We start from the raw sequence: 14,054 nt of genomic DNA on the forward strand, positions 1-14,054 counted from the left end.
AAAAGAAAAAAAAAAAAAACTTTTTCAGGAATTTCCAAAAATACAGTCGGTATTCTTTTGTACAGTAAAAAGAAGAAAAAAACACTTTTATGATTTCCAAAATTAGGGTCGGTCGGTTGAGGGCAAGCAAACATCTTTTTTTAGGCCTAAGCAAGGTATCAAACTGCAGCTTGCAAAATTCTCACATGTTTCTACCAATTTTACTATATTTGCTTACTTTACTTGCTTAGCTTGACTCAGAGGTTGACTTGTCCAGTCGAACTCGAAGCGACTCTGTTATGCATACAGTTCCTAATGTCTTCTCTCTCTATCCCAGTTGATTAGCTGCTTAATGTAGCCCTTCTGTGGTTGTCCTCGTTAGCTCTTACCATGTGTAGGCTGCCACAGCAAAACTCTTGAAGCTGCCTCTTTTCACTTTTGGCACAGTGTCCAGCGAATCTCAGCCTTTTCATTTTCAGTTGTCCAGAGATAAGGGAGAGATTGAAGTACAGCTCCTTTTCTTTTTCTTCCTTTTTTTACTGTATTTCGTTTTCAAAATTATGACCTGTCAAAGATATGTGGACTTTCTTCTTGTGTTAGGTCCATTTCCCTCATAGGACTATTCCAGTTGAAATCCAAACACCCCCTATATGGAAGACACAACCTTAATCTTCCCCACAGGGAGTGTATATTTCAAATGAGGTTACTTGATTGGGCGACTGTGTTTGAATTCTACATTCCCTGTTTGGGACATTAAGGTTATGGCCTTCCATAGGGGTGTATGGATTATAACTGGAATAGCCCATTAATAATTACCTACCTATAATCTTCAGCACTACCAACTAATATCAGCACTCCCAACTTGTGTATTGTATTGTATCTATTGTAGTATAGTAGTACCAATAAAGTAAATAAAGTGAGAACTGTTATATTTCTATATTTTTAATTACATGCTGTAACATACGTGTATAAAACATATATATTTGCATTCCATGGTGTAATGACATATTTAATCTTTCAAAAAGCGAGGTATGAAGTTACTGGATTAGGGCCAGGCCATTTTGTTTGGGCAAAGGTAGGTTATTATGTGAGTAACACAACACTGTGTCCTCTCTTTTGTACATGAAGCAAGTAACACAGATTTAAAGGCCCATTCAGTGATTTCCTCATTCAGAAAATCATCAAAATTCAGCTTCTTGCGCCTTTATTAGTAGTATAGATGTGCTAAAATAGCCTGTCAGTGGTTGAGCCGACAAAAGACAAAATAGGACATTTTACATGAAAATGTAATTTTTTGACTCTAGTAGAGAAATTAGCCCCATGTATTTAAATGGGGCTTTAAACTTTGTCAATACTGATTTTGTACTCAATTCTAATTGTTTTACACTTTCGCTGGGATCACTGAATGGGCCTTTAATATTATATCAAGATCAATACATTTTGTATTTATCTGTCATGATATTAGAATACTCATGATTTGCTTGATGATTTACGACACAGAGGAAAAACTTGGGTTACTCAATGAGTAACCCAAGTAATACTCATGTTACCTACCTTTGTCCCAAAACTGTGAGATGGCCTATTACGTTTTATTATGGGGATATATAGAAGGCTGTAAAAAGCTGCCTACTGAATGTTCCCCTTTTTTTGAAGGGAAGAAACTCATGAAAAATAGTATTAAAAATGAAATTTTGACCCTGCCTGGATCCTTAATTAATGAAAATCTACATTTTTATCTTATCTTGTATTTTTGTTGGTATTGTGTGTAAATATAACACTTGGATGTAAATCGTATCTATCATGGGAATATTATTATCCAAATATGTAAGCTTTTTGTCAGTATATCAGACAGAAATCATCTGAAACAGGCTGAATTTTGTACGTCAGTGGTACATATTTATCAAATCATTTTTGACAAAATGTTATCACTTTTGAATCAAATTTAGAGGGTGCTACCGGATTTTGGATTTTTGCATGAACTTTGTTCAAAAGTGATACAATTTTGCATGAGGTATTTTTTCACTTAACTGAACAAAATGGGTTATTCCATTCAAAGTCCACACTAACCCTGTGGAAGATTTAAAATATGTTGCACATGGGGAGTATGAATTTCAAATGGAATGAGCACATTAGGCAGCTCCAATTAAATTTCATACACTCTTTGAGAAAGATTCAACCTGAATCATCCACAGAGGGAGGGTGAGTTTCAAATGGATCTGCCTAATGTTGTTCATTCCATTTGAAATGCATACTCCCCAGTGGAACATATTTCCAAAATCTTCCACAGGGTTAGTGTGGATTTTGAAGGGAATAAAAACTTTAAATTTTCTAGGAATTGGTGACCTGAATTACAATTGTACAGATTCTAGTGATTAAAAAATATGTTTGAACACTGGGCCACTATACCTTCATTTTGGTTTATTATGATTGCCACATATTTTCATTCAATTTGTCAGCAATGGTAAGTGCATTGTGGTACTTAGAAAAGAAGTAAATGTAACCACTTAAGTTTCCAGATATTGTCAAATTGCCTTAATGAATCATTTGTAATTTCCATGTAATTTGTTGCTTTTGAAGCATAATTTACTGAATCAGTTCATTTACACAAAATATTTTGTGTAAATGAATTGATTTTGCACACATTATATGCTGTTTGAATTTTAATTAGTGGTGTTAAAAATGAACTGTACAAGGTATTTTATGTGGAATATTAAGTGTATTTTGACCATTGCCAGATTTTGTATATTAAATAGAAATAAAATTATCAAAGTTTTACGTAAAATAAAACCTTGTCTTGTATCTGATCATGATTTGGCTTGCCATACTCATACTTATGGAGGGGCACTGTTGGGAGACACACAGTGGCGTGAGGTAGCTCAAGGTTGTGAGTTCAAATCCCCATGGTATTAATGTGTTGTACACTTAGGCAAGGTTCTTCACCCCTATTGCCTCTCCCCACCCAGGTGTACAAATGGGTAGTACCAGCTTTTTTCAACGCCGGGAAGATAACAGACTTGTTGTGGAGGCGGTGTAGCGATTCAGCAACTGGTCCAATCACTTTAGAAAGAGATGAACACTCCATCCTGTGAACACAGGTTCATCCCCTTTACCTTTACCTTAACTGATACTTATCTCCCTGGACGTCTTCTGAGATGCAGATCTTGCTCAGTTCCTTCGTATTGTGATGCCCGAACAGTGAACGAGAAGCGAGGTGTGACACGCTGAGGGTTTTCTTCCCACCACCTCAAAATAGACAGTAGCACCTCAGGTTGCTTATGGGTAAGGTAGTTGCAGATTTTCTATGTAGGAGCTTATATGCCTATATTGCTATCCTGACCAAAGCCCACTTTCAGTACAACTTTAATAAAGTACAAGTTGATCGTGTTTTTAGATGTAGCAGGGAGATTCACTTACATATAATAGACAGACTTGAGAGAGACATGACAAACAGGCAGATGAGGGATGCCGGGAATGGACAGGAAGAGAGACAAGCAACAAGTTGTACAAATTGAGGGGCAAGAGAGAGAGAGAGAGCAACTGAGCTTTGTTATGTGATTGCGTGTGTAAGGTGTGCGTGCGATATAGTTGCTTGGAAGATAATAATTTAACATCCATTGTTGGAAAAGTGCCTTAATGACATGACCCCTTGTCCTTACTCAACATACTCGAATGAATTGGCAGTATTTCCAGCAGAGATATAATTTTCAAGAAAAATTCAAGATATACTGAAATAAAAGATAATTGAAATTGTGAAATAGTTTTGTACTTTCTGAAATTGTATTAAAAATAAAATAGCTAATTTCATCGGTTACAATGTCAACTTTATTCTTTGGCTACCAAAAAGGAATGTTACCTTGGCTGAATGCTCAGTCTCCAGAGTGATATGCAGGAAACGGGCAAACAATTCTGCTGATGATCCTGCTGCATTTCTCCTACCTTGATTACCATAGTCTAGTTCAGCCATAATTTTTGCTTAATTACATCAAAATAGCCAGAATACTTAATTACAGTTGACGTTTGTTTTCCCCCGTACGTCATTAATCAACTTATTTCATCCTCTAAACAATAGTAACAATCACACTGATGAACGTGAGAATAAAAAAAAAATATATAGGCCTAATGAAAGGTATTCATTAATCATACATGCACGTTCCGTATTCATTAATCACGTTCTCTCTTCTTTTTTTTCTTTTTTTTTTGCCTTATAAAGTACTTTTTGGATTATGCCGTGTTCGTAAAAACAAAGAAATACGGGACTGGGAAACCGGTATTTTATGGACATGATGAAATTCGCAATTTGACTATTCATCCTGTTTTCTATCATATCCTGTTTTCGCCCAAAAAAAGGAAATTTAACAAAAATTTCTCTCGATGGCTAATCCGAGGTCGGTAAGGGTTTGCGCATAATGCTGACATGTGGTCCTGAATAATGGGTCTTTTCTATACGAGTCTCGCTTCAACTCCATCATTCTTGCAGCGCTATAATTGAAATTATTTTTCAGGGAGAGCATGCCGCCTTTGGTTCAATCTCCTTTGGTGACGACTTGCTGGGGCATTGACCTGGAATACGAATGTGGATTTATTGGAGACATCTGCATATAAATTCAGATTTCCCTTCTCCCTACGGTACATTTAAAATTACTTAAATGATCCACGAGCACCGACGAAAACACTTAAAAGGGCATTTCGTGATCCACAGCATCATCCCCCCCCCCTTTCTCAAAAAAAGTTGAGATTTTATACCACTGAAAACCTCTTGCTACATAATGTTTATTTACAAAAAATTTCTTGCAGATTAATTCATTTTGCAAAAATATCGTGAAATTTGAATTTCGTTCTGGTATACCAGAACGAAATTACAACGTATTGTCTATGGAGCAGTGTAATAGGCCTACACATAATCATGCATAACTCGCAAACGCAAAATCGGAATCAACTGAAATTTTGGGAATAAGCTTTTTTCGTGGATATGGATATCTACTGAAAAATGTCATAAAAAGAGGATGCTAGCCTAGGATCACGAAATCCTCCTTTAAGGGTACATGCCCATGAGTTTCATTCAGGGGCGTGTTTGTAAAACGGCACAGCGCATTAGTAAAAAGAATAAAAAATACTAAAATTTTCACCGGGGTTCGAACCACTGCCAATTTCACTGAATGCTAAAGATGCCTATGCTGTGCCACGGTGACTGTGGTTAACATTCGGCGATTTTCAAAGATATACATATCAACACGTTTCTAGTGTATTGAAAATCATTTTGATTTTGATTTTGGTAGGAATACGGTCATAGAAAGACATATGACTCTACTTGTCTGTTTGTTTTTCATTTAATACAAATTAATTTTGATGAATTGAACTGGTACAACTCTTAGCACTCGTGATAATCGACGATTAATTTAGTAATAATAAAATGAAAACGCTGGGTCATTCACGAAGTCATTTGTAATTTATGTCAAAACCTGGGGAGGACCACACACATCCGTGCTGCATGTATACATGGTATACGTGCTCAATCGATACTCAATGATCCAGACAATAGCGTTTGAATATACCGCCCTGCTTGACACATCTTGTCACTTGCGGGAAGATATACTATAGGCCTACCCTAATAGCTTACAATAGATACCCCACCGTAAATAGCTCTGTTCGTTATCTCGCTGTGCTAGTTTATACACGCAGCGTACGGACTTTTGAACCATATTTTGTTCAAAAATGATAGGAAGGGACTGTTTTCAGCTAAAATGTTGGTTATCAGCAGATGCTTAATGATACCGGGAAGTGTTGCAGAAAGGTAAGCGTACTCTTTATTTATTCAAAATATGTATATCAATAAATTTAAATTTGAAATCCAAAAAGTAAATGTCAGGTCAAAATTCTCACCTTAGAATTATTGTGAAATAAAATCAAACCAAATTTAGGCTCCGCAAACAACGTCCAATTATTCCCATTGGTGTTTGCTACACGTGCATATAATAAATTATGATTTGGGGCTAATTTGAGAAGAGTTAATGCCTCGAGTTTCAAAATACGCCGAGTGATGTTTTTTGATCAAAAACATCGACAATTCAAGACTCTGTAAAAACAAATCAAGAATTTTCTGGGATAATTGCAACTAAGTGCAGTGAAAGTTATGATCTAAGCTACCAGATGCATCATTAATTTCCTGACTATGATATTTAGTTGTGGGAAAAGATTACTTTAATGTTTTGGCGGGATTATTTCCCGCCAAAAATTTCAACCAAAAAGAGCATGTAGCCTTAAGTGCTCCATCCTTCTCATAAGATGATGTGACTTCTGACGTCAATGCCTGACAGTATGCGCACGCATCATCACAATTTCCATTGTTTTTTGCCTGGCAGTATGCGCGCGCATCATATTTTGTTCAGGGCTCGTGTTTTTAAAACTCCCGCCACATCACAATAAGACTATTAAACAGTGTAGTGGTTGCATGGGGTTCATTCAAGCATAAAGATGATACCAGTCCCTTGCCTTTGTTGATAAACATTGAGGTCACCTCATCTATACGAATACCTGTACACATATACCGCATCGCAATCAGTTTCGTGAAGAGTAGGGTGTGAACCCCTGATTATCACATCGTTCCGGTTGGAGTTGTTTAGGCTAGAAAACGTATTATGCCAAATCAGTGCAAAGTAGTTTAGCTGTGAATACTATTGATAGTTTAAGGAAAACTTTATAGATAATCATTTAGCGATTTCATATTGTGTACAAACAAAATGTGCATGAGGAAAAAGTCTTTAAAAAATTGCCTAGGCGTAAAAATGTCATTTTTCTAGATTTCTGAAACAAAACATAACGAAGTGCGGTAAAAGTGCTCCCACTTAGGATCATAGGAACCGAATTGAAATACATGATGTCATTGTAGATTTATCTTCCTCTATTTTTTTCACTTTCCTTTTCTTTTTCTTTCTTTTTCCTTTAATATCTATTTCTTTCATTCTTTCCTTTTCCAAATTGTTCACTTCAACTGGTGTGGCAGGTCAAGATTTAGACTTCTCCGAATCTCCATAGTCCACATGCCCATTATGCATACTATTTAGCTTATACAATTGATAGATTTTCACTTATCTTCTCAGTCACCGTACTCCCTCTGTTTGTTACCTTCCCAAGTGATATTTTTACTCGTGCTTTCGCGATCAATCAGAATTGTTCAATAAGTGAGCCCTCATTATAATTATGCCAAGAAGATAAGTTGTATTCAATATCATACCTACACTTCACTTTTACTGTCACTAATTATTATAATAAATTCATTTTACCTTGACAATTGTATAACCTTTTTATGACCATTTATTGTGCGTTCTTCATAATTAATAACATATTTTTATTTATCAAAAATCGACTATGGCATAGTCTGGTCAAGATATTACTGTTTTAGCCAAATGAAATAGCATCGTGTTAATGCACTTTTTTCGATTTACATCGATTAGGCCATGAGGATTTGACTCTGTTATTAAATCAATTATTGCCATTTAGTGTTATCAATTACTGAGAAATTACGATTGACGGGTCAAAAGTACATCAACCCTAGACATAAATTAATTCAACGTTTTGGCATTAGGCCTATAATTATATAGTTCACATTAATACACGGTCAAGTGGTCAAAGCAATGAATGATATATTTTTTAAAGCAAGGCCCTTCTGAGGTAATGAATGTTAACTTCGTTAACATTTTAACATTTGAAAGTATCAATGTGATATGACATAATTATGCATGATGATTGGAATTTATCGTAATTATGAAAAATATACATTAAAATATCCCAAATTTTAAAAATTTAAGAAAACCATTTCTAGATTTGTGTCTTTAGAACACAAATATGTAATTTTCATCAATTTTAATATTTAGGGTGAGTTGTTATGGCGCTTTTCTCAAAAACTGCTCATTTTTGCAGAAATCTGCCGTGCTAGTTAGATTCCTTGTGTCATTTCCTTTCTGAAAATGTATACTTTCATGTACTTATCATCTTTACTTTTAAAGATACAAAAACAATGTCTATAATCGGATCCTGCGTGCCCCCTTAATTAAGGCAAAAAAACTTACTTCCTTTTGTCGTGGTGGGCCATGTAATGGTTAGAAATGTGACAAGAGACAGACAGACAGACAGAGACAGAATGCTGGAAAGAAGAGAGTCGGAAAAGGGCACTGGATACGCTGGATGGACAGAAGAGGGAAATCAACGTGCGCTAAGTATACGTATCAGGCGTGCTATCTACTGAAGATAGTAAATCTATTTATTGTAGCCAATGGTATGTAAACAGAGCAACAAACACAAAATATGTAGACCCCCTCCCCTTGTTTGCTTTGCATTGAATACCACTAAAGATTTATTTTCGAAATTCGCAATTTCTCAGCTCCCCTTCCACCACACGGGGATTTTAATCAATCGAGATGCATTAAGTAAAGACGAGAAGTCTGCCTTGTCTACCTAAGGCAGACAAATGGTACCATATCCAGAGGAAATCATTCATCAAAGCAAATAAACTCGCATTCTTAACAACTGATATCCAATTTATGCTCACTAATATTTGTATAATATGCACTATTGACTGTCTGTTTAATGTGTTAAGTGAAAGTCCATTTCAATCAAAATAGGTGATACCCATTAACATCGAAAACATGACATTTTCAAAATCGATGTATGGGTGGCACTAAGTGAGTGACAGGGTTGTTGCGTGAATTAATTGATCAATCGGATTGGAATGCCCGGCCTTATTTTCCATTTTATAATCATGATTTTATTTGAATATGTGAATAAAAAATTGGAAAAATATGAATGTAAAATTTATGTTAGAATTTTGTTGATTGCTCATTGCGCTGCATGCTAAGAGACAAAACATGTGTTTCGATTTATGCCTGATTTTCTTGTGACTTCGACGCGAAAGGTAGACGTCAGGAAGAACAAACTGATATGTTTCAATTTCGTAAAATTAAAGTAATTAATGCTCAAAAAAGATGAAATGAAAATAAAATATATATACAAACAAAAACAAAACAAACAAAAAACAGAAATCTGCTCAAATTAAAGGTACTTTGTAATTATAGTGTAACACAAGTTCGTACATAAATCACGAAAGTATATCATATGGCTATACCTGCGCATTGAAACCTAACAAATGTGAGAATTATGATTCCCATGAAAGTGACAACAATAATCGGTGCGAGTATAAAAGTCGCGAGGCTTCCTAGCTGTGTGTTACGGGCTTCTTTCCCATCATCTATCTTCTGAGTATAAGCCTTGAGAAAATGATCAAATGTGTTTTTCCCACGAATACTCTTCAGGTAAGAACGCGTGCATTACGTGTAATTGCTCCGCTCCATGCATACTGCACGCACCGTGTGTCAGTGAAGTAGTCTTACCTGATCTTGGTGCTTCATTGATGAGCAACTTTGGGTTAATTAGTCGTTTCTTTCCATCTGCATAAAACGAGGGAAAACACTTACATAAAAGAAAATTACCTCCGTCTATAAGCTTCTAGACCCAGGCCTAACAACTCTTTACTATGATTTAATTCAAGTCCATTTGAATAGATAACGCTGAATTATGATGAAATCGTAAACTACCTTTTCTACAAAGAAGTCTTAGTCTTACCACACCCTGCATCTTCGTTGTTGAACAAACTTTTTATGATACTTCTGAATATATTTAATTGCTTTGCTTTGTTTTTGATTTTTAACTTCCAAGGATTTAGTTTTTTTAACACTATAAATAATTTATGAAATAAATAGTAAAATACATGAAAATGTGCAAACAATATATATCTTTCATTTACTTGACTCAGACGGAGTTTGAGGGAGTATGGAGAGGGATAGAGGAGAGGCGATACAGAAAGGTGAAATAGAGGAGAGGATAAGGATAAATGGAGAAATAGGAAGCGAAAACGAGAGAAATGAGCAGTGGCACATGCATGCAAATAATAATTAGGCTATTCTAAAAACCCTTCATGATACACACTTCGTGAAGCAATAACACATCCCATATGTCAAACTCACGTGAACATGATGGACGTAAGCCAATGCTGTTTAACAAGAAATAAATCGATCCACAATATGTTTTACATGAAAATTGTCATTTTTATGGTAGAAAATACGGAAAGAGGAGCTATGCATGGGCTAATTTACAAAGTATTGCTTCGGAAAGTATCCTCGGGTGGTTTTATTTCAGGCTTTTATGAAAAGTCCAAATTTCCGCACTTTTATTTTTCAGCCCGTTTTAGCTCATTTTGGGACATCCCACAAATTTAATAATTTCAGGGTGCTTTTTTTCACCAATTTCAGGTTTCATGAATCCAGACGAAGAGTGACATCTGTGTAATATCGATTGAGCTACCTGATATATGATTTTATCCCTTTTGTAGTTTTGTGCACATTGCCTCTCAAAAATAGCAATCCTCACTTAACCTGTGACGCAGTTGCAAAGTTGAAGTGCGCCTTGGTATTTGATGGCGCGTGCAATCTCGGCAGGTGACATTTTCCAGAATCAAATCAAACAAAGGCACTTCTGCACCAAGTCTTGGATCGATAAACTGCTGATCAAAAGTCAAGTTTTTTGTCAGTTGAAGATGTTGACCCTTAAAATTGGAAGTGTGTAATCTGTTACAGATCCGTAAACATAAGTGACATGTGGTTCAAAAACGGATGTTTATGTTACGATTTAGCGCTTTCCGTGCTACTGAACATTAACATCTAAACCATATTAAGGGTTTACGATGTATTGTTGGTCGAAGCAGCAAAAAAAAAGTAGTTCACAGCATCTTGCGAATGGTAGTGAGCTTTAGCAAAAATTGCATTGCTCAATTCATAGCGAGCGTGTAGAAGAATTAAAATATCACAGATATACTTTTTTAGGTCCTGTGGTTCTTGAGTTATGTTGTAAAGAGGACTGAAACATCAACACTTTTGTAAAACGTACATAACTCATTAACAACAATAAATTAAGCAAGTTTTCAAAGTATATGATTTGTAGAATGAACTTTTGCAAAACACCAAAGTGTTATTTTTCAATAATATATTGATTCAAATAATGAAAATCGATTTTTTTTTTGCTGCTTCGACCAACAATAACTCGTATACCCTTAAACATGTGTTTAAAAAATTCAAGAAATAAAAGTATGTTTACATCCTAGGACTCCTAAGATGTAAGGTAGGACGGTTCCATTTCTGTTCAATTCAGCTTGGCCATGGAGGTCCAGCAGAATTGAGTTTTAAGCTGTTTTAATAATATTTTCAAATTCACAGGCGAGCAAAACTCTGGACTACTTATTAGTTCTTATTATTTTTTCAATATTCAATGTTGAGTCTCTGTGAGTTACTTGATGAACACGTAAAAGATCTGCATTATTACATGTATAAATGAAAACGCTTATTTAGAGCCAATATTGCTCTTTTTTCATAGATATTCACACAAATGTTTAATTGAGAACCGAATAAGCATGATAAGTTAGGTAAGATTCTTGTAGAGGAATTTAACCTTTTTGAACATAAATGATGTGTTTTCAGTATCCCCAGCAAACACGAAAATGCTCATACGCATGTTTATTCAAAACGTTTTAATAACATTTAAATGTCAGGTTATATACATATTATGGAAACGTTTTGAAAACGTTATTATAAAATATTTTGGGCAAACATTTTTGCAAAATATTTTGTCAATAGTTATAGTAACATTCTGTTATAGAATGTTTTGCATCACGTTTTCAAAATGTTTTATGAATGTTATTTAAGCGTTTTTATACCCTTTATATAACTCGACATTTAAACCTCTTTTGAAAAACATTATGTGTGTGGTCCAAGTTGTTATTATTTTTGTTATTGTTATTGTTGACGTCATGTTTTTCTTGTTTGCAATATTATTGTTTTTAATTTGGGCCTCTCATCTCTTGCCTCTGTATAATGTGTCTGCAGGTCACACCCACACCCTGAAATTGGTATGCAATACCAGGAACCTGCCGAATGTCCGGGCCGAATGTGTGCAAAACCATTCTTGCTGATTCGGTCGTTCGACAAAGACTTCGTCAATTTAATTCGGCGTCAATTTAATAATTTTTCGGTCCGACATCTTCTCTGGTCCGACATACAGAAATTCCAGTGACATAATGGGTAATAATGGGAGCACTGGTACAAGACACTGATTCATGCACTTATTCGTAGGCCTAAAATTCAATGTCCACATCAACTGAAATTTTGGAAATAAGCTTATTTTTTTGTGGATTTGAACCATACCCGAAAAATAGGATGAAAATCAGGAAATGTCCCTTTATTTGTTTAAGAGATGGGGTATGAACGTTTGGACAGTATTTATTGTGGGACATTAGAGCACAGCAGACATATCGAATTACATTCTGAATACGAAGAATGTCCTTCTGATATCAAATAATTTTGATTTTGTGAAATTCGCAATGTGATACACATTTTATGGCAAATGATTAAAAATTTATATTTTTGATATTTAACAGTACTCAAAGTAAATTTTATAAATTTGATGATTTATACTTAAAGTGTATGTAGGTGGGATGAAAAGCCGATGATCAATTGAAAATATTGACCTTTCGTATTGAAGATATGGATTTTTTCCCCAAAACACCAACAAAAAAAAGACTACAAAAAACTACATACACTTTAAGAATCATTAGATTTATAAAATTTACTTCGAGGACTGTTATATATCAAAAATGTGAAAAATATCAAATTATAATAATTTGTCATAAAATTTGTATTTATATATCGTGAATTTCAAAAAATGAAAATTATTTGATATCAGAAAGACATTCTTCCTATTCAGGATGCAATTCGATATGTCTGATGTGCTCTCATGTCCCACAAAAATACTGTCGAAACGCTCAAAACGCTCATTCCAGATCCCTTAAGGTCCTATAAAGTTTTTGACTACACATGAATTATATAGGTTACATCACTTAGCTGTGAAATGGTTAACACACCACTCACACCACTCCACGCCATACATAAATTCTGCCAGTCACATTTCCCCAATATGAAATTTTTTTAAAGTAAAATTTCAATTTTAATTTTACTTCATTAAAGTTTGGCGGAGGCGGGGTTCGAACTCACGGCGGCGGCGGACTGCTTTGGATACACTATGAACCCAGCGCCTTAGACCACTCGGCCATTTGTCTTCTTGGAATTCATTTGAAACTTTTTTGAAGGTATAATCGCAACTTCAACATAGGCCTACCACGTGACAAGCAAAGGCAGAAAACGTACCATATTTTGGAATTTTATTTGCCTAAAAACATTTATGTGTATTATTAGCGCTCAATTAAGTTAACTGCGTGTTTTATACAAAAAAAATCCAATAATAAACAGTGATAACTGGGCGTCTGTATGGACAATACATTATATCGATTTTGACACGTGCTTGTGTCTCAGTACATTTCCATGGTCAGTAAAATACTATAGAGGAAAACCTACCATTTTCTTGTATCACGTTCGATGTTTTTATCAATTACATAAAAATTCCATTTTAGACCCCAAATGTTTTTTCAGGAAATAAAAGATTAGATTACCATAAAAACGAAACAGTAATCTTTTGCCGGGTCTAATGTAATATTCACATAAGATTTTCAACGTTTTTTCTATCCTTATTTTTGCTCAATGAAAAAAATATTTTGGCGTATATAAAATTGAAATAAAATTCTCTGCTTCTTAAACGACATCAAATGTGCCACAATTGGGTATCACGAATCGTTATATATGATGTGCAGTTAATATTCATATTTTCTTTTATGCAGAGGATGCTTCAGTTTTGACAGGAAAATATTTTCTTGAAAACCCTCTCACTCGGTTATTTTAAAAGGTAACCACGCTTCCCTAGAATGTGCAATAAATTAGCATTAAAATTTTTCTTATTCTAACAGCAAGCGTTTCTAGAATGTATTTTGGCGAAATGTGGTGTGCACACCACTTATGAGTGACGTGCATCAGTTATCACTCCCGACTTACACTGACAATTGACTGACATATAACAAAGTGCTATAACAATAGGATGTATCACCAAAGGAACGCCCCTCTCATCTAGCTATTATCGAATAAATA

This window comes from Amphiura filiformis, chromosome 17 (assembly GCF_039555335.1).
Source record: "Amphiura filiformis chromosome 17, Afil_fr2py, whole genome shotgun sequence".
NCBI lineage: Eukaryota > Metazoa > Echinodermata > Ophiuroidea > Amphilepidida > Amphiuridae > Amphiura > Amphiura filiformis.